The following is a 23,248-nucleotide window of genomic DNA, read 5'->3' as shown; positions in this document are numbered from 1 at the left end:
GAAAGGTCAGTGAAGCCGTACAGATTATAATTACAGCACAATATTACTATGGATAAAACCCATTTGTCATCAACTTTCACTGGTGCTTTTGTCTAAATTAGCAATTCAAAAACATTGATATCTTATGGGTGTTTGACAAGTGATAAAAGTACATTTAAAAACTATTTTTCTGTAAATTAAGATAAATTTTTTTATATTTTTTTATATGTTGTAAAATTATTTTTAAAATTAGTATTCATGGATTAGTGATTTTGATTTGACTTGTGATTGCGTTTCGGTTGTCAGTATTCGTCTTTCACTGTTGGATTTGGCCATAACCCCGTTGCCCTCAGGAGTCTCAAAAAAGAAGAACTTTCCTAGATTTAGGGCCTTCGTGACTTTGTCTGATCGGACCAAGCTGTCTTCCCACTTCTTCGTTCCCAGTGCAGCTAGTCGGCAACTACGACGCGCCGTCGACGCAATGAGTGAAGCCGAACCCTCTTCATACCCTCCCATCGACCCGGTGAGCTATGATCTTATTATCGTGGGCACCGGCCGGTCAGAATCTGTTATCGCCGCCGTTGCTGCTGCTGTTGGGAAGACCGTTCTCCATCTCGATCCCAATTCCTTCTACGGCAGCTACTTGGCTTCCCTTTCCCTTGATGACTTCACTTCTTTCGTCAATTCCCATTCTGCACCCCGATCAACCACTACCACCGCAACTACGTTGGGTAATCAGCATGATGATAGCAATCACGTCGTCATAGAACTCATTCAGCAATCCCTGTGCTCTGATGTGGTTGTGGAAGTTGTTCTTTGTGCTTCTGAGAAGCAAAACTTACAGCGTGAAAATTCCAGAAAATTTAATTTGGACTTGGAAGGACCTAGGACTCCATTTTGCGCTGACAAATCCGTTGATATATTGTTGAAGTCTGGTGCTAACTAGTACATAGAATTTAAGGGCATTGATGCGAGCTTTTTGTACGAAGCAAATAGGAAATTGGTGAACGTGCCAGATTCTCGGGCAGCGATTTTTAATGACAAAAGTCTTACGCCGATAGAGAAGCGCCAGTTAATGGAGTTCTTTAAGCTCGTTCAGCAACACTCGGCAGCTTCTACCGATAATTACAACCATAGTGATGCAGATGACAGGGTTGATGGTTGCAACATTTCAGAGGAAGATCCGGTGAGCCGATTTGTTTGTTTCATGGAGAAAATGCGGTTGCCGCCGAAGATCAAATCATACAGACTCTATCGCCCTATAGTATCTGGCAGAATTGCTTTCTAATTTTACGTAAACTTAACTTTTCGCGACAATATGCTCTTTCATCTTTGTAGGCATTTTTGCCGAAACACTGTCAAGTCAAGCCTAACTTTATAGCGCACGTTCTCTGTTCTTGCTCCGGTTACTAAATGCTTCTTCATCCCCTACAGGATTCTTATGTATGCTATAGCCATGGCAGATTATGATCAAGAGAATAATGAGTTTTGTGAAGATTTACTCAAGATAAAAGATGGAATTGAACGCTTAGCTCTGTACAGTTCATCTGTTAACAGGTAACTGATTGGTTTCCCCCCTGTATGCTGCACCTGATTTAATTTTTTGAGTCAAATCACTTTTCTGTAAGGTACTGATGTAGTCTCAGAATTCCCAATGCGCCTGGTGCTCTGGTTTATCCTATTTATGCTGAAGGAGAGTTATCACAGGCCTTTTGTCGTCGTGCTGCTGTCAAAGGTTGCATATATGTAAGTCGCAATGTATTCATGTTTTTAGTAAAATGGTACTGTGTGTTGTGAATTTCCCCTTTTTCATGCTCTATGAAACCTGGAACCTTGCAAATATTAAGCGCATATCATTACCATCGTTTGAAACGTTGTTTTATACATCGAATATGTACTTTGGTTGACTCTTAACCCTTTTTTCCCCCCCTTTCTTCCGTTTTTACTACATCGTTAGATTGAGTGCCCTTTCGCACTTGGTCTACCATACACCCGTTTGAAGCACAGTTCACCAAGTCAATTGGGTGTTATGTGATACAAGATGGGGAGGGGAAGGAAAATTTGAAATATTTTTAGATGAGTATACCTTTTTCATCCATTTGATTTACTAGAGCAATCGTCTGTGTTCTGACTATAGTCATAGTGGTAGTATATCTTTCAATTTTGAATCAGACTTGTGTATCATAGACGTAGTTTTAATATTTGGACTTTTCTCTAAGGTCGCGTTTGGTATGAGAAATTAAAAATAAAGGATAACGATTGAGATTGAAGGTGTAAAACTATATTAAAAAGGTGTTTAGCATGAGTAATTGTATAATACTTGGGACTAGACAAACCCATATATGGGGGATTGGAGAATAATATGTGGGGAGGTGGTATTCTCCAATTCTATCTATATGGGATTGCCTAATCCCATTTGATAAGAAATTACTCATGCTAGGTATCCTTTTAACATATGTTTTCAACCCCAATCCCAATCCTGATTCCTCATTTTTAATACTTCTTACTAAACGTAATCTAAATGGTGATTGAATTTTGAAACTGAAGGTTATTAACTACTTTTCCATAGATGTGGAAACATTGTGTTGAACATGGGCCAAAGCTTAAATATGTTAGACAGAAGAAGCTTGACTCTGCAACTTAGCCCCATTTATGTTTATGTAGCAGGGGTATTTTTGGGAAGGGATACATATTAGCTAGAGAGCGAGAATGGATATATGTATCGAGCATCTTTTCTGTTATGGGGTACAGAAGGATAGAGTATTCTGTAGGAGAGACTTTGCCTCTCGAATGTACAGAGTGTTTTTCCCTTTTCTTGGTCTTCCCTGTAATTCTTGTGAGTATCACAGTTGTGGAGACATTTTCAGTGATTGAATAATACTTTCAGAGCCTGTGGTTCCATTACATTGTTATGAATAGTTTTATTGAACAGGTTGTGCTTATTTAAACTTAAACATGTGTTACAGGTTCTCAGAATGCCGGTTATTGCTCTTCTTGTGGATAAGGTATTTTTTTTTAATCTTTGTTTTATTTGAACCCAAAAAAAAAAAAAAAAACCTTGTTGTTGAGAAGAGATGAGGTTACTATTCTTGAAGCATGAAGCAGCTTCGTCGTTCTCATTGCTCCAACTGGTGTTTGGGTTACTGGGCATTATAAAGGCATTAAAGTAGCCTCGGCTCAGGATTTATATAGTGATCAGCTAATCCTGGATCCATCCTTCACTGTTCGATCACTATTGCCTTCATCTCCAACAGATTATTCCATAGAAAGGATTCATATTTTATGTCAGAAAGAAGTTAAAAGGATGGTAGCCAGAGGCATGTGTGTTACAGGGAGTTCCATAAAGAAAGATGTGCCTAATTGCTTGGTGGTGTATCCTCCTAGATGTAAGGCATATGTTGTCTGCATTTTGTTGAAAGAAAAAAGTTAAAGACATATCTTGATAGAAAAAGAATTAACCTTTTCTCTTCTTCTCTGTCTAGCTTTGTATCCTGAACAACATACATCAGTCCGAGCTCTTCAGATCGGATCAAACCTGGCTGTTTGTCCTCCGGGCATGTAAGTTCACATTAAGCATTGATACGCTATCTTAATTTTCTCTGGAATGTCTTTCTTTTCCTCCTAACTATTTTGATTTTTTTCCTTTAGATGGTTGTGTCTGCCAAACAGTCTGAGCTGGAATGTATCATAAGGTATTCTATGGTATTTATTGCTGTTCAAATAACTAACTACGCATTTATACTACATCTGAGGCACTTATTTTTGCCAGCATCATTTGAAATTCTAGTCCAGATCTTGAGTCTTGGACCACTTGACATTAAAGGTGCCTTCTTTTTGTTTCAGGAATGAGTTCTTATCATAAATGGCAATACTTATCACATTTATTCTGATTCAAGGACATGTCTTTGCCTTTATGTACGTATGTTAGGAGATGGAATTATGCATGTGGCTTCTCTTTGGTGCTCAGCATATGGGTTTTTATCTTAAGGGATTAACAATTTCTGAAATGCATAGAGATTAGACAACTCTTTTACATATTTGAGTCTTCTAGGACTTTGTTTCTGGGCCAAGTTTTCAGATTGTCTTCTCATTTCTATTTCAAGGATATTTTCTTTCCTCTCTTCAAAAACTTTCTTCTTGCAAGCCCCCCCCCCCCCAAAAAAAAGGAACACAAAAGAAAGAAAAAACCACATTTTCTTTTGGTGGCACCTTCATTGTTAGCTGATTTTTTAGGCATACAGAAAACCAGAGGGTTTGTTTTGTTGAGGGTGTCTAGAATGAAGTGAATAACTGGAACGCACAAGTAGGAATTTCTGGCCATGCACTCTTCTCCTTTGTCAACGTAGTCTCTGCTCTTGTTTTTCTATCGTCCCCTTTACCCCTTGATTTTAATGACTGTTAAAATTGCTCACCTCTATCATCAGATAACGATGGAAGAAAAGATGACCTTTGTGCCTCTAGATTCATAGAGGAAAAGAAAGGATGAAATATAAAAGCAGACTGCAGACCATTATTCAATTCATTTATCGATTGCCAAAAAAAGTGTACTTAGGTTTTTTTTTTTTTTTTTTTGTGACAAAAGTTTACTTAGTTTGTTATAATTCAGAAATGTTTCTGTTGTCTTCAAATTTGCAGATTTTTAGTTCTATTATCATTTTTTTTAATACTGGTATCATGTATTTTATTGTAGCTTTAATGTTGTTAGAATGGCTTCTACCGCCTTGTGAGTCCTGGTTAGGTTATGTTATCATATTCATTTTTCACGCTTATTAGTCACATTTACTTTGCTCCTTAAGTTATCTCTGAACCTCATTTGGGCTTGTCTGCTTGCTCTTGTTTAGTTTTGTTTTGTTTTGTAAAGATGCTGATGAAGGAAAGAAGTTGCTACAGGCTGCCATGAATGCCCTTCTTGTGTTGCCTGGAGCTGGAAACCCTGATAGAATTTCAAGTGATCAAAGTAATAGTGCAGATATCAAGCCCATTGTGCTTTGGAGTGTATTTTATATGCAGAAAATAACAGCGGTGTGCTTCTCGCTCCGGTTTGCTTAGAGTATTTGCTCCTCATATGATGCTTAATTTTACCTGCATATTTTGCAGAACTCCTTCCTTGGATTATCTTTTTATGCTGCGTGCCTGCGTCCATTATTAGCTAACCTTTTTTTTACCTCAAATTACTGAAACAAAATGCCTATAGGGATCACCGTGTTTTTCTTGTTTAACACACTAATGACGGTGCTTTTAGAATTTTTGCGTAACAGAACAAATCTAACGTAATTACAACATATGCAAAATTGATTGGCATAAATTTTTTTCCTCATTAATGTGTTATTTCATTTCAGGGTAAGTTTGATCGCATCAGTTTCGCTCCTGCACCAGATGGGAATCTCAACTACAACGACCTTTTAGATGCAACTGAGAAGGTACTAATTTTTAAGCTTGAACTATTTTCCTCACTTTTGTATCTGCAATAGTTCATATCAAGAAGTGAAATGAACATGAAAATATTCATGTTCTGGCATTAACACTGATTGGTGCATAAGGTTATGTGCAGCACCAAAAAGAAAAAAAGAAAAAAGAAAAAAAAAGAGTATAATTTTCATATGTTGTGGATGATGCTTACCATTTTGATGGTGGTGCTTTCAGCTGTTTCATCAATTGTATCCCCATGAGGAATACTTTCCAGAGGCCAAATCACCTGAAGAATCTGTGGACGATAATGGGATTAGTCTGGAGAGCTAGCAAGCGCAGACCGGCTGAGCCTTATCACAGCAAGAATGGAGCAGCTACTCCATTTGAGAAAAATGAAGATATAGGCATGTGTCCTATACATTTGGGAAGATGGACGTTGAAGTTATTGATCAGGGAGGCAGGAGGACGCAGTTGAGAATTTTGGCATAGAAAAGAAAAGCAACCATTGTGAAGGGAAAATGTCGTTTTCTAAAAATTTAAGCTGAGCTTACAAATACTGATTTGTTGGATCTGTATATTCACTTTTCGTGGTTTATGCTGCATTGAGTATCCAGGTTCGGCTGACGTGAGAGTTTGAAGGCAATGGGGCTGAAATTTGCAATTTGACGGTTTTTGGCACAATTTGTATGGGCAGTTTGACATGGGTTATACGTCTTTGACTGGAATCTGCTGCAACAGTACCAGAGTATAAAGGCTTGAAAGTCAGTCTAGTTGTAGGTTGTGCATTGTACAAACACTTTTACTCTTGCTGTTGTTATTGACTTGTTCTTCTTGTTTTCTTTGGAGGCAAAGCTTGAAACTGGTCTTTTTCTTGCTTGGGATCACTGTTGCAAAAAGGTCTTTCCAGTGGCTTGGTCCTTTGACTTAAAGATTTAGGGTTAACTTTATGCAGTTTATGCCTTCTTTCTAAACCAATATCCCTGTCTGTCACTATATATCGGTCACAGGGCTTTCCCCCCCCCCCCTGATGATATTCTGTGCCGCAAACTGTAACAATTTGAATAAAGCAAACGTTTGCATTGGAGTTATAGTTGAATGGCTGTTCTGTGGGTGGCATTAAGCTAAATACATTCATTATCTAGTTAATACCATATAGAAGTAACAAGATATTATTTGCAAGAACATGTCACAATGGTCACCCCAAATCTTAAGCTGGCGATTCATTCTCGTTAGCTAAGAAATTTGGCGAATCTCTGAAGAAAGAAGTAATTATTAATATAAAGAAATGTTTTAAACTTAAATAACTGAAAATAAGCCGTGTAATTAATGTTTGTGATTTGTAGTGTAATCGTAAATCAATCCATAATTAAGAGGCCTAATCTGATTTTTATAATAAATGAGCTGTTTACAACTTGTCTTTTTTGGAAAAATATATTTTCAAACTGATTGTGCTCCATCAATAAGTTCTCGTAAGACGTTAATTTTACTGGATAAATCAATCCATAATTACAATCTACGAACAAACTTTATAGCTTTAATTTAGAGTTGTCGTTGGCAAAAAAGAACGATTGCTCTTATTATTACAAAAATAAAATATGAAAAGTAGAATGAATCACGTGCTTCATCACAAACTTTATACATGAATAAAGTGAGACCTAGCCTAATTTTTATAAAAATATGAATCCTTTTATAAAGGAGGTTCTAATTTGAAAATTAGAACTATAAAGACGTGCTAGTATGGAGAAAAAGAAGGAAGTAGAGAGAAGCATTTGAGTATAAAAATGACTATTGTCTCATGAAATAATGAATCTCATAGTTTGGCATCTGTTTTAAGTGCCATTGCAGTTCGAAAAAAGGAAAGGAAAAAAAGCACAAAACAAATTATACTCGATGGGCCTAAAAAAAAAAAAGGGACAAGTATTTTGAAAATATTAGCAGGTGAGCATATGCAATCGAACTTCTAGGATTGCTTCGTGGCACTGCTGGTAGGAGGTAGCCCGTTTAAGTCCAAAAATTATGAAGATTGGACTTGAAAATTTTCCCTCCTTATAAGAAACGGGCCTAAAAGAGTTAGTCCTGTGAAGTTGAGGACTTAAACAGGTCGACTCTGCAGGGCCGAGAGCAAGCCCTTTTTAAGCCTTTTTATATATATATATTTAAATTTTTTATATCATTCTAATATTATTATTATCATTCTAAAATTAAATTTCACATAATGATTTGATTTATTTGGTTTTAGATAATTATTTATCCAATTAAATTTTAAGAAATAGGTTAATTTGGACTTTAATAATAATTTGATTTATATTATATGTATTGATATTTTAAAACTATATATTTGATAAGAGAGTATTTTTATACTTATATAACTTGGGATTCTATATTTTCAATTAGAAATTTATGAGTTTCAACAATGATGCTTTTTAAACTAAAGAAAAATAATACTCCTCTGGTCCTAATTATAAGACCCAATTGACTTATTTGAGGAGATTAAGGAAGTAAGTTAAGTTGGTTATTTATAATAAATAAGTGTTGTCATTCCTAAAATATCCTTGCTAATTAAGTATATTGGTTAAAACTATCATTATTAGAAGGATTATCTTGGAAAAAAATGCATAAATATAATAGACAAAATGGATTAGGGTCTTATAATTAAGACCAAATAAAAAGTCAAATGGGGTCTTATAATAAGGACCGGAGGAGTAGTTAGATTGCAAAATTTAAAAGTAAAATTCCTATAAAAAAGAAAAACTTGGTATTTTTGCTATGAAAGAAGAGTAATTGATTAGACTAATGATAAAGTTTCAAAAAATTAGTAATAGTGTTTGTCTATTATATATTTGCACTATTGATAAAACTTTTGAATATTTTTATCTTGTTTATGGATGTCTTAGATATTCTTGGGTGTTGATGAATATTTAGATGTCATGATGTTTAGTATTTGTGACTTAATTTTATTCATAATTATGTTTTTTATTAATAATTTCATTAATTTGTTTTTATTTTTCATAAAAAAATATTAGAAATATGAAAAATAATATTTTTGTTTTTAAACGGGTCAAAAACCTGCGTGCCGACTTGAACCCGTCAGTTTAAGGGCTGAGCCTAGTAAATTGAGATTTTTTTTTTAAAATTTCAGTCCTATAAGACCGGTTCTTTTAAACCCTCCAACCTTGTAGGGTCGGCCCTTATTCCCACCCACAGTATAGTAGGAGGACGAGGAGGAGCTTGCCCAGGTTAACCAGCACGAGATAGGGCGTCCTTTAAAGAACCATATAAAATTACATCAAAAATTAAAATAGTGAGCAAATGAAACAAGAAAAGAAACGACTTGGGACCTACAAAGTAAATAATGAAAATCATTTTTAAAAAATTTTTATTTGAAAATGTTTCTTAAATTAATCATAAGCTATTTAAACTTATTTCTTAATTAAAATAATCTAAAATTTGTCTTTTTATATTCTAATTATTTTTAAATGTTTGAACAGAAAACATTAAAAAAATAGTTCTTAATCATATTTATAAACAAGTGCTTGAAGAATACAAAATGCCAAGGAATTGTTGAAGAGTACAACGTCAACATAACCCCATTGTATTAAAAAAGAGATCTAATTAACGTCTTATAGTTAAAGATAATATTTGATTCACAGATTCTATATCTTTTAATTCCAATATTATTATAATTATAATAATAAATCTTTACAACATACCAAATATAATAATAAAAATAAAAATAAATTGGTATATCATGACTCCAAGGAATCGTTGTGGCTGTGGTGGTTGATGGTTTCTCCTTTCTTCAAGAGAATGAATCCTCGCAACATGGGAGTGAATGGCGCAAGACAGGCAATATTGCATCTGACCATACATTTTTGAAAGCTTGTACTCTGAACCCAATAATTAATTAATTAAAAAAGAAAGTTGATAATATTGAGAAAATAAAATAAAATATAATAAACCTTACATACCCTCATATACACAGGCTTCCTGAATATTCCTAATAGCAGCCTACTCAACAAAGTTCCTCACAACACATCTCTTAATGGCCTTGTCCTGCAATCACAAGGACGAATTTATAACTCGTCACTCTTAAATATAAAAAAAGGTAACGCATAGGCTCCTAACATGTGGGAGGATTTGGAGAGACCGATGTGCGTGGTGTTATCCTAATAGCTAAAGAATTTTCTTTTACGTCTGAGACTCAACCTCTTAAAACTCATGAGTTAAAAACAATGGATTAATACCATGTTTATTTCTTAAAAGTTTGACATCGTTTTGATTTTAGGGCGTATTTGGATGAAAACCAAATCATGATTTTAAAATTACTTTTATAATATGCGAAATAAATATGTAGAAAAATTTATCTTACTTTCAAAAAAATATTTTTTAAAAACACTTTTAGTGGTTGCCAAACACTTTCTTAGTCTGTAAAATTTGAGATGGGTGGTTTTGTTTTTAAAAATTTAACCTCGTTTTGGTCCTCCTAAATATTTAGGTTCTCTAAAACAGTGTTTTGAATCAAGTTTCATATATCAAAACCACTAATTTTAGATTTCAAGGAATAAAACTAAGACAAGATCAAATTTGATAGATTAAATACGGTAATAATCCTAAAATAACTGGAAAAATCATTGGACATGAAAAGAGGAATGAGAGAATACCATCAGGCAGTGTTTGCCACAGTTGGAGTAGTAAATAGAATCAATATGTCCACAACCATGTTTGCTAGGCGCCCAATTCCTTCTCCCCTTAACACTATATTTGGTATGGGGTTTTCGGAGGGGAGGGGAGGGAAGTTGCTCCCCTCTCTTTGTTTGGCTAGTGCAATTTTTTAGGAAGGGAGGGGAGTTGCTCCCCTCCCCTTGTTTGGTTAATATATTTTTTCAAGAGGGGAGGGGTTCTTCTCCCCTTCTCTTCCCTTCTAGCCTCCCCTCCAAAAGTGAGGTTTTTTTGGAGGGGAGATGAGAGATAAGATTTTAATTCCTTATATACTCTTTTGATTTGTTAACCCTTAATCACTCATAAACATTTATACATAAGAGAGTTCTTTTGAATATCTAGCAAGAGGTTATTGGGATAATTGTATCCAAAATTAGTGAGCAACATTTGTGAAACTTTTTTTTTTCTCTTTTTCTAATTCTAAGAGGCCGTTGGTATTTTCTTTCACTCTCAAGGTCTTTTTTCTGATTGAAATCTATTACTGATATTCTATAAGTGTGTGACTGTTTTTTGTAAGTCAAAATTAGTAAATTGTATCATATATATTTACATCTTAATACAATAAAAAAGTGAGAAAATTCATTTAAATTTTACGAGGTTAAAATAGTTAATTTTTTATGAGAACAAAATAAGGTATCATTAAAATTGCTCCCTCCCTCCCCTCCAATCAATCCAAATAGGAGATAATTAAATCTCTTCCCTCCCTCCCCCCTCCCTCCCCTCCCCTTTGTAGCTACCTCCCCTTTTCTCCCCTCCCCTTCCCTGATTAAAATCCCTCCCCTCCTCTTCCCTCCATCAAGCCAAACACAGCGTAAAATATGCAAAGAAGAAACTATAAATGAACAAGACAAAGAAAAAAAGAGAGAGTACGTGGGAATGAAGATTGCCAATTAAGAACCAACCGTAGTTGCTTAGGAGATCTAGACGAGAGAGATAAAAATTATATTATACGGTTTAGGTTAATTAAGTTTGAATTTTGACAGTCTGGTAGGCTTTTATAGCGTGAAATAATGATTAATTTGAAATTTTTTTAATTAATCATTTTGAATATATAATTGATTGAAATCATTGGATATTACTAGGGAAAAAACGTTGGATATCTTTTTAGATTATGGACATTTAATAGTATCTTAACTATTTATCTATGTTGTTAATTAACATTAATTAAAATTAGAATTAATTAGACGTGAGTGGAATAGAATATGCAAGTGTTCTATAAAGTTAGGGATAGGGGTTTCAGCTCTGAAACTCTAAATGGATAATGATATAAAATAGGGAGAATTGCAACAAGTTTTTATGGAAGGAACATGTTCATAAAAAAATCTCATAACAACTAAGGAATTTGTAATGAGAAGTTTTAAAACAAAAAATGATAACATGCTTTAGTTATTTTTTAGTAATTATTTTTCTTCTTCAAGATTTCACAGTAAATTCTCCTTATAAAATAATATGTTTGTTTATAATTATATATATACACGTGTAATTATGTATGTACTTAGGTTTGTATTTTTTGAGTTTATAGCTTTTGTAATTTTTTTGATTGAATATGATTGATTTTACGATCTACTTTCTAATTTGATTTAGATTTCTTACTTGTTTCATGGTTGATCATAGATGATTTTTTGATATGGTAGGTTTTTAATCTAATATAACTTTTTTCATTGAGTTTTTCCTTGAGCAGAAAATTTTCACTGATTTTATATGATTTTATTCAGAATGATTTTGATTCTTGAAACCTGATTTCAAGGAATAAAAACACTAGTATAAAAACTAAAAATTGTTTGGAGGGACTAAGTCAAATTTTAGGGACCACTAATTTTAAGTTTTAGAGAATAAAACAAAAACAATTGAAGTTAAATTTCACACTAAAAATAGTATTAATAATCCTTGATATCATTATAGCCTTTGTGCTTACAACATAGCTACACATGGGCAGGGCTAGGCAAGGCAAGCCTCTTGCTCGATGTAGTCTAGCCCGAAAGCTCATTTGCAACCCAACCCTGCCGGGTAAATGCCCTACCCATTTTGGACTGGACAAGGACAAACTAGGCAAGGCGGGTTTTTCTGTCTAATTTAGTGACACCTTGCCTATATCATATGTAGAAAAAGAAAATTCAATTATCATGCTCTGAGACAAGTGAAAGGAAAAAAATTTATCATGAATGACTCAAATTGCTCATATATATACAAGGCTTATGTAGTCTTGTTCTTTAGCCTCGGATTTCTTATGGGAGGTAAAAAAATATTTAATAATTAAAACATTTAATAATTGAGCTAATTCTGTAGTTCAGTTATTTAGTTCATTTATACAATTGGTGGATTTTTATAGTCATGTGAAAGCAAGCACAAGATTTGAAAGGTGGTTTTATTTTTTATTTTTTGTTTTAAAAAATTGGAGGTAAGAGGAAAAGAAGGAAATTTGACTTGGAAGAATTTAGCATATTTAATCTTATATGTTGATATTTGGTTCTTTTATATAATTATAATTTTTATGCTCCTTTCATTTTTTTAATTTTGCCTAATTTTTTTAGCCACAATAAAGGGACTAATTGCTTAAAATGGTATTATATTATATACTATAATACATATATAATTATATATTTTTTCGGGCAGGGCCAAATGGCTAGAATAGCACCGTGCCCGCGGCCTTGCCCTGCCCGTGAATTAGCCCAGCTCGAAAATGCCTATTTTTGTTCGGGCAGCATTTTATTGGGTTGGGCTGGGCTGGGTTTTTTTTTGCAGGCTCTGACAGGTTTATTAGACATGCGGGTCTCATGCACACCTCTACTTGCAAACAAGAAAGGAAAACTTAAAAAAATACACATAATAAAGTGAAAGAAGAAAATCATAAATTATTTATTTAGGGTTAATTAATCTGTAAGTCCTTATAATTTCAGCCAATTTTGAATTAGGTCCTTATAATTTTTTTCTCTTTTTATTAGGTCCTTATACTTTCATCTCTTTTTAATTAGATTCTTGCATTTATTTTTTTATTAAGTTCTTATAATTTTGCTAAATTTTCAATCAGGTCCATCTAGTTTTAATTTTTATTTATTAATTAAATATATAAAATATTAATAATTAAATTAATAATTATATAATAAAAAATAGTATTGTAATTAATTAATTCAGGAAATTTTTTAGAACAATTCATTTTTTTCGCTGACAAAAATAAAATTATTATAATAATTCATTATTCAAAGAGCATTATTGTTTATAAACTAATATTAAATAATATGTACTATTTTATGTTTATAGAACAGTACTATTAGACTTTATAAAATAAAGAATAAAAAATTAGGGATTTAATTAAAAATAAAGTGAACTTATAAGGACTTGATAAAAAGAAAAATAAATGCAAGGATCTAATTAAAAAAATAGGTGAAAATATAAGGACATGATAAAAAAAAAATTATAAAGACCTAATTCAAAATTGGTTGAAAATATAAGGATTTACAGATTAATTATCCCAACTTTATCGTATAAGTGGAGGGATTGGACGCCCTACAAGTAGATAAGAGTTTAATATCAACATAAAATATAAAAAGTGTTCCACTCATGTATAAGTTACAATCATTTATTCTAAATTCTACATGCATACCACACAATAGTTGATGTAAATTTTACAGCTTACAAATGGTTAATAAAACATTCTTACCATTCCATCATTTTAGCAGCACATAGATTATTGAATTAAATTGTTTTAGACCTTCTCTTCAATAATGTCTAAAGCTATTAATATGTCAGGTGGTAACAAAAAAAAAGATGATTTGAAAAAAAGAAAAAAGAAAAACCCTTCAAACAGCTGCTGTGAGTTATGGTGAATAAAAAGAACGTTGAATATAAGGAAAAAAATTATATTAAACATATCAGAAAATAAAAAAAGATAGGCAAGAAACTATTAAAAAAATAAAATGGAATGTGAGAGCACTAATAAGAAGAAACTAAAAATATAAAAGAAAAGAATGACCCAGGAAAAGAGCAATTTGACAGGAAAAGAAAGTTCAAAATAAGTGATTAGCCAGAAGCAAAAACCAAAAAAAGAAAGGAAACGATTTGCAACCAAATCTTAGTTATTGGTTTTTTTGGCTTCAAATTGGTGAAGAGACAAGACACAAGGATAGACTCATAACAGCCTAAAAATATCAATAAAACAGTACAAAATTCTTTGCCTCTCAATCCTTTTCCCCTACTTTTAAAGCCCTACTTGCTCACTTGATTAGGGTCAGAGCTTTGAACCAGCAAGCACGCATCTATGCGGCTAACAAGGAGTATTGGATTTTTTAAGGCTGTCTCATCTATTAGAAAAATAATTTTTTAAAAATACCAAATTCAAATTTTATGAATAAACAATATTTTTAATTAAGCTCAACGATACTTGAATATAGTTCATCAATATCAAATCTTGTTTAACATAATTTTATTAAAAAAATTAGTTGGGTTTTGCGTGAGGTTACGAGCTATCTCACAAGATGATGATTACAAGGACGGTAAGTAATGATCATCATTCTTTTTTCATTTCATCCAAAATTTAAAAGTTTGAATGAATTGAGTATTGAAATTTATTAAGAGTCAAGATATTTTATCAAATTTAAAGAGTGATTACATAAGTACTACATATTGCCCATAAATAAAATTTTTATACTGATAATAAGATTTCAACCCACAATTTACTTTTATGAGTTTTGGATCAAATCTCCATTAATTGAATACATTTTTATTGATTAAGTAATAAATTTATCATCTTCATGCGGGTGATGCATCGGATCTTGTGTTGTCTGGTGCCATTCATTACGGGCTTGGGCTCTCGTTATAATCCAAGAAAACTTCCTGTGTCATTCCCCACCAAAAAAGTGATTACCTTTTTGTCTAGGCTCACGTCAAAACCGAACTTTCATCTTCAGAAAAAAAATTCAGGTCAAAAAATCTTTAGAAAAGTTTTTTTTTAAGGACACCATATAATACCAATTTAAGAAAGTGAATAATTGCAAAGATGGAAAAGGAAAACTTTAGAAGAAAACAAACAGGGGAAGAAAACATTTCACCCCGGGGGGAGGAACCCAGTGCGCCGCTGCATTGAATCTGTCCAATCATTTCTTCTTCTTTTTTTGGTGACAATCTATCCAATTGTTTCGAACCATAACAACAAGCATTCAAGTAAGGGAAAATGACATTAAAAAAAATAGAAATTACAATATTTCAATTCTAAAGAGGTTAAAATCTCAACCAAAAAAAGTGTCTGATATGATATTTTGTAAATGTATTTAAATAACTAAAATACTTTTGTATCAATTTTTGTAAAAAAGCTATCAAACTTATTATTATCAGTTTACAACTTATTAATACACTTTTTGATACAAAATATTTTTGTTATTTATTTATATTTGTAAAATACTGAATTAGACATCACTTTTTCCTATAAAATTTTGACCGAAATATTACAATTTTTTATTTTTTTTATATCATTTTCCCTTCAAATAATTGATGACAAAATAACGTGTACTATCATCCACTCATTCATTTTGTAACCATAGCTCCTCCTCCCTAAATAAATAAGTATTTGGATCTTCTAAGATTCCATCTCTCTCCATGTGCCATCAGATTATATATCTGTTTATAAATATAACAAATTAGTTTTTCTAATTTGAGAAAAACAAAACAATAACACTTTAAAGTAATTTGTTTAATTTTTTTTAAGTTAGTCGACTAAGTTTTATATTAAAGACTAGAAGTAGTACTATATTTATTATTTATATTTAATATATTATGAATAATAAGACAAAATTTATATTTGCATCTGGCACCGACCGTGTTTCTGCATGGAAACAAAATAAAATTCGTCTAAAAAAAGAAATGACATAAAAATAATGAAGATACACATCCTACTCATCTCTAATAATAAATCTATCATTGATAAAAAGGCACAAAACAAATTATACTTGAGGGGGGGGGGGAAACCGAAAAAGGACAAGTATTTTGACAAAATTAGTAGGCGAACAAATGCAATCGAAATTCCAGGATTGCTTCATGGCACCACCGTTACGAGGACGAGGAGGTGCTTGCCCAGGTTGACCAGCACGAGGTAGCCCGTGCTTCCTCAAACTGAGAAAAGTCCTTTGATTGCTTCGATTCACTTCTAGTCTTCGTTTTTGTTTATTCTAGGAGGTCAGATTCATTGGCCGCCTTAGTTCCTCGAAGCATGGGAAAGTCCGCTTGGGAGATCGCTTGTGAAGTCATTCCTTGTCTGATTGTTATTTCGAACAAGATTATTTTTAATAAAAAAAAATATCTACGCTCTAGTAAACATATTCTAATTATTTTTAAATGGTTGAACATCAAAATCAAATGAGGAAAAAAAAGATGGCTCTTAATCATATTTATAAATAAGTGCTTGAGGAATACAAAATGCCAAGAAGTTGTTAAAGAGTATAAAGTCAAAATAATACCATTATATAAAAAAAGATATTAATTAACATCTTGTAACTGAAGATAATATTTGAGTCAGATTCTATATCTTTCAATTCCTATATTATTATAATTATAATAACAAATCTTTACAACATACCAAATATAATAATAAAAATAAAAATAAATTGGGATACCATGGCCCAAAGGAATTGTTGTGGCTGTGGTGGTTGACAATTTCTCTTTTCTTCATGAAAATGAACCCTCATAATATGGGAGTGAACAACGCAAGACACATAATATTGCATCTAAACATAGATCTTTGGAAGCTTGTACTCTAAATCCAATAATTAATTAATTAATTAAAAAGAAAGTTTGTAAATATTCAGAAAATAAAATAAAATGAACCTCATGTACACTCATATGCATACGCTTCCTGAATATCTCTAATAGCAGACTGCTCCACCATGTTCCTTACAATACATCTTTTAATGGCCTTGTCCAACCATCACAATCCTAAATTTAGAACTCATCACTTTTAAATAAAAAAGTATGGCCTAAGCTCCTCTCAGGGATCCAAAAAGAGATAAATGTATAGAGTTTTTTTTAATCATTGTTAGGAGACCTACCCCTTTAAAACTGGGTTCACAACAATAAATTAAAGCTATCTTTAGTCCTTATAAGTTGGACATTGTTTTGATTTTAGTCTTTGAAATTTAAGACTGATAGTTTTTGTTTTAAAATAAGGCTTCATAGATTAAAAGCATTAGGAACCTAAATAAAAATAAGATCAGATTTCATAGATTAGATACAATGTTAATCCTAAAATAATTGAAAAAAAGAAGCGTGGGACATGAAAGAAGAATGAGAGAATATCTTAGGGCAACATTTGACACAATTGGAGCAATGAATGGAATCAACATGTCCACAGTCATGTTTGTTGTGCCCATAGTTTCTTCTTTTAAAAGTCTACAAGAAGAAGAAAAAACTATAAACAAACAAGACAAAGAAAAAGAAAAACAAGAGATAGTAAGTGGAGATGAAGATAGCCAAAAAAGTAAAAAACCAACCGTGACAACTTGGTAGGTGATTTGGACAAAAGAGATAAAAGCTATTTTTTGGTTTTGTTTAAGTTTGAGTTTGATGTAATATCACCAAGTTCTCAAGTGTCACTTGCAGATATTGTTCGCTTTGGTGCGACCGTAACCATCTCAAGGTTTTGTTTTCCTGGGTGCAGCATAGTCAACTAGAAAACACGTCTACAAGAAAGAGGTATCCGCATAGCTTTGATACTAAATTTAACATTCCTAGATCCCAGAATATAGTTGTAGTCACCTTAAAGATGCATTTACGAGATATAGTTATCCGTATCCTTATAAAGCATGCTTCGTTTTCCTCTTCAACTGACGTGAGACTTCATAATCTACCTCTTTAGGGTCAAGCATTCTTACTAATACATCAAGTTGACCTTGACTCTAATACCAAATGTAACATCTCAAGGTTCTAAGGCTCTGATACCAAATGTAATATTCCCAAGTCTCGAAATGCAATCGTAGCCACCATAGATGTCGCTCGCAGATATGATCCGTTTTGTTGTAGCCGTAGTCATCTCAATATTTTGTTTTTCTAGATATAAACATAACCACTCAGAAAACACATCCATGAAAGAGATATCTAGATAGTTTTGATACCAAATATAATATTTTCAGATTCTGGAATATAAACTCAGAAAATACGTTTCTGAGAAACATATATCACTCTTATAAGGCATGTTTTATTTTTCTTTTTAGTTGATGTGGGACTTCACAATCCACTATCTTAGAGCCCAATATTCTCGTCGACATATCGACTCAACCCTGATTCTGATACCAAATGTAACATCCTGAGGTCTCAGAACTCTGATACCAAATGTAATATCCTCAGGTCCTAGGACTCTGATACCAAATATAATATCATTAGGTCCTAAAAATCTAGTACCAAATGTAACATTTCCAAATCCTGAAATACAATCGTAGCCACCTCAAGTGTCGCTAGCAGATATTGTTTACTTTGGTGTAACTATAACCAAGTTATGATTTATTCTTTTTCTTAAAAGTTTACAAGAAAAAAATAAAAAACTATAAATGAACAAGACAAAAACAAGAAATAGTAAGTGGAGATGAAGATAGCCAAAGAATTAAAGAACCAACCATGACGACTTAATAGGTGATTTGAACAAGAGAGATAAAAGCTATTTTACGATTTTGTTTAATATTTTATTTCCTTGAGTATAGCTGCAGTTATCTAGAAAATGTGTCTATAAAGAAGAGGTATTCGTATGGTTCTGATACCTAATGAAAATTCACACATCTACAAAGAAAATGTATCACCCTTATAAGGCGTGCTTTGTTTTGCTTTTCAGTTGATGTGAGATTTTACAATCCACCTTCTTAGGATCCAACATTTTTGCTGATTTATCGACTCGACCCTAGTTATGAAACCAAATGTAACTTCCTCAGGTCTTAAGACTTTGATGTCAAATGTAACATCTTCAAGTCTAAGAGTGTGGCCATAGTCACCTTAGGTGTCGCTAGCACATATTGTCCGTTTTGGTACAACTATAACCACCTTGAAAACACATCTACTAAAAAAAAATATTTATATCCTTTTAAGGCGTACTTCGTTACTTCCTCCAACCAATATGGAACTTCACATTTGACACACTCGTGTAGGTTTTTATAACATAAAATAATAATTTAAAATTATTTTAATTAATCATTTCGAATATATAATTGATTTTTTTATCATGAACATATAATTGATTGAAATCATTTGATATCTTTTTTACATTAGAGTATTTAATAGTATCTTAATTATTTATTTGTATTATTTATTAACACTAATTAAAATTAAAATCAATTAGAGGTGAGTGGTGTAGAATATGCAATTGTGTCATAAAATTTCATATCCGAAACTCTCAATGGATAATGGTATAAAATAGAAAAAATTATAATAAATTAATATGAAGGAACTTATTGACAAAAAAGTTTTATAACAATTGATGGGCTTGAAATGAGAAGTTTCAAAACAGAAAATAATGTGTTTGAGCTACTCACTTATTACTGGGACTTTCTAGTAATTATTATTTTCTCTGGGATTTCATAATAATTCTCCATATAAAATAATATGTTTATTTATACTTATATATATGTAATTGTGTGTATATATGTATGATTTTTTGAGTTTATAGCTTTTGTATTTTTTTTATTTGATTGAATATGGTTGATTTTATGATCTAGTTTTTTATTTGATTTAGATTTTTTATTTGATCATGACTGATTTTATGATCTGGTAGGTTTTTAATTAATATAAACTTTTTTATTAATTTTTTCTTGAGCAGAAAATTTTGGTAGCATCTCCAAGTCTTAGAGTGTAATTGTAACCATCTTAAGTGTTGCTTGTAAATATTGTCTTCTTTATGCAGCCATAGGCATTTTATGATTTTGTTCCCTTGACTACAATTATAGCCACCAAGAAATGCATCTACAAGAGAGAAGTATTCGCATGGCTCTGATACCAAATGTAACATCACTAGGTCCTGAATGCAGTCGTAGCCATCCAAAAAATATATCTACGAGGGAGAGGTATATGCACTTTTATAAGATATGTTTCATTTCTGTCTTCAGCTGATATAAAACTTCACAATCAATCCCTTAAGGCCTAACATTCTCGCTGACATACCAAGTCAATCCTAATTCTGATACCGAATGTAACATCTCCAGGTTCTAAAGTGTGGTCGTAACTATCTTAGATGTCAGTTACAAATATTGTCCGGTTTGGTGTAGCCGTAATCATTTCATGGCTTTGTCCTCCTAGATGCAGTCGTGGCCACCCTCAAAACACGTCTATGCGGGAGAGGTATTCGTATCCTTATAAAACGTGCTTCGTTCAATTCTCTAAATGATGTGGAACTTCACATTTGACATAATCCTGTAGGTTTTTATAACATAAAATAATGATAGTTTAAAATTTTTTTAATTAATCATTTCAAATATATAATTGATTTTTTTTACCATGAATATATAATTGATTGAAATCATTGCATATCTTTTTAGATTATGGGCATTAAATAGTATCTTAATTATTTATCTATATTATTAATTAACACTAATTATAATTAGAATCAATTAGACGTGAGTGATGTAGAATATGCAAATTGTTTCATAAAATTAGGGATACGGGTTTCAAGTCTGAAACTCTCAATGGATAATGACATAAAATGGGGAGAATTGTAATAAGTTTTCATGAAATGACCATTTAAAAAAAAAAACAAAAGGCTCATAACGGACAACTGAGAAGATCCAAAGCAGAAAATAAGATGTTTAAGTTATTTACTTGTTATTGAAACTTTTTAGTAATTTTTTTTTTTGGGATTTCACAATAATTCTCCCTACAAAATAATATGTTGGTTTATAATTATATATATACACACACATGTAATTGTGTACGTACGTAATTATGTATATTTTGAGTTTATAGTTTTTGTATATTTTTTTCTTCCATTTGCTTGGATATAGTTGATTTTATGATCTGCTTTCTGATTTGATTTAGATTTCTTACTTGTTTCATGGTTGATCATGGCTGATTTCGTGATATGGTAGGTTTTTAATCTAATATAAATTTTTTCAATGATTTTTTTCTCTGAGCAGAAAGTTTTTATTGATATTATTTGAGATCATTGATTTTGATCCTTGGAAACCTTATTTCAAATTTTAGAGGATAAAAATAAAACAATTCAGGTCAACTTTCAAGCGTTAAAAATAGTATTAATAATCCTTGATATTATTATAGCCTTTGTAGTTGCAAAACAGGAAAGGCACATTTAAAAAAATACGCACAATAAAACAATTTATTTATTTTACAATTGAGGAGGGATTAACCCACTTGCAAGTGGAGGGAATGGATGCCCTATAAGCAGATGAAAGTTGACTATTAACATAAAACATAAAAAGTGTTATAGAGTTATAATCATTCATTCTAAATTCTAATTGCATACCAAACAATAGTTTATGAAAAATTTTATTTTACAAATGGTTGATAAAAACATTCTTACCATTCCATCATTTTAGCAACACATAAGTTATTGAATTAAATTGTTTTAGATCTTTTTTTTTTCAATAATGCCTAAACCTATTTTTATTGGGTATGTCAGTTGGTACCAAAAAATGAAGATGATTAGAAAAATAAGAAATACCTTCAAACAGTTGCTGTAAGTTATGGTGAATAAAAAAAGAACTCTGAATATAAGAAAAAACAAATTATATTGAGCATATGAAAAAGTACGAAAAGATATGCAAGAAATTATCAAAAAAATAAAATAGAATGTGAGAGAACTAATAAGAAGAAACTAAAAATTTGAAAGAAAATTAGTTGAATATAGTTTATCAATATCTAAAATGTCGGATTTAAATTTTATGAACAAACAATATTTTTAATTAATTTCAACAATATTTAAATATAGCTTATCTATATCAAATCTTAAAAAAATTAGTTGTGTTTGCTGTGAGGTTACCAGCTATCTCGCAAGATGATGATCACAAAGACGGTAAGAAATGATCATCATTTTCTTTTTCCTTTTTTTTCGGTTCAAAATTTAAAATTTGAATGAATTGAGCATTGAAATTTATTAGACTCAAGATATGTTACCAAATTTAAAAAGTGATTACATAAGCACTACATATTGCCTATAAATAAAATTTTTATACTGATAATGAGATTTGAACTCACAATTTACTTTTATGAGCTTTGGATCAAATCTTTATTAATTGAATACATTTTTATTGGTTAAGTAATAAATTTATCTTCAGGCAAAAAAAGGTTAAGCAATAAATTTAGAAAAAATCAGGGAGAAGGACCTGCAAAAATTAATATTTATTAGGAAGGATCTTAAAAAGTGTAATTATTTAGGAGGACCAAATATTAAAATATAATTTTAAAAATATGAAAGTACTCGTAACTAAATCTCCTATCTTTCCTCTAACCACTACTTTTGAATTTTAAATTAAATCCTTGATTTAATTTAATTATTAAATATTTAATATCTCATACCGGCACATCTCTCTCATTCCTCAATATGGATTCACACCATTAATACTTCTCATTGCCCTATACCAACCATTGTTAATTCATGATTTGTGCCGTTATAAGATCATTAATAACGACAGCGATATTGTATAAACTTTGCCAACTAATATAAGCGAATCTAATTGCATCTGGATGATATTTGGAGATTAATTTTGAGATTCCTTGAGTTAATGTGTTAGATAATATTAGTGTCATGATCTATGTGATTTATTAATATTTTTGTTGTTCGTATGTTGCTTTTTTGTTATTTCAATTTTCAAACTTCACACTCACAATCATTTGATTTGTATGTTTTTTTTTTTTTTGGGTTTTACAATCAATTGAGTATAGATGGAGTGAGGTTATAGTTTCAGCTAAATGTATTTTAACAATATTTAGTTATTTATTGTTATTAGACCTGAAAATTGAGATCATAAACATATGGATATAAAAGCAAAATAACAGTGCAAAAATATTTTTATTAATGAAAAATAAGTTGTAACGTTAGTGGTTAGAGAAATTGTCGGAGATTTAGTTGGGGGTATTTTAGTATTTTTAGAATTGATATATTGATATTTAGTCCTTCTAAATAATTACACTTTTTTAGATCCTCCCTAATAAATATAATCTTTTC

The 23,248-nt window shown here is 31.5% G+C and overlaps 1 pseudogene; it reads left to right on the top strand.

Moving 5' to 3' along the window:
- Positions 1-460: 460 nt before the first annotated feature.
- On the top strand, positions 461-5,718 carry LOC114738361 (rab escort protein 1-like; annotated as a pseudogene).
- The last annotated feature ends 17,530 nt before the right edge of the window (positions 5,719-23,248 follow it).

The sequence above is a fragment of the Neltuma alba genome, unplaced genomic scaffold (assembly GCF_004799145.2).
Source record: "Neltuma alba isolate B1F8T4 unplaced genomic scaffold, ASM479914v2 tig00013586_pilon, whole genome shotgun sequence".
Lineage (NCBI taxonomy): Eukaryota > Viridiplantae > Streptophyta > Magnoliopsida > Fabales > Fabaceae > Neltuma > Neltuma alba.
The sequence above is the reverse complement of the archived record's forward strand: the minus strand, read 5'-3'. Positions and strand labels throughout refer to the sequence as shown.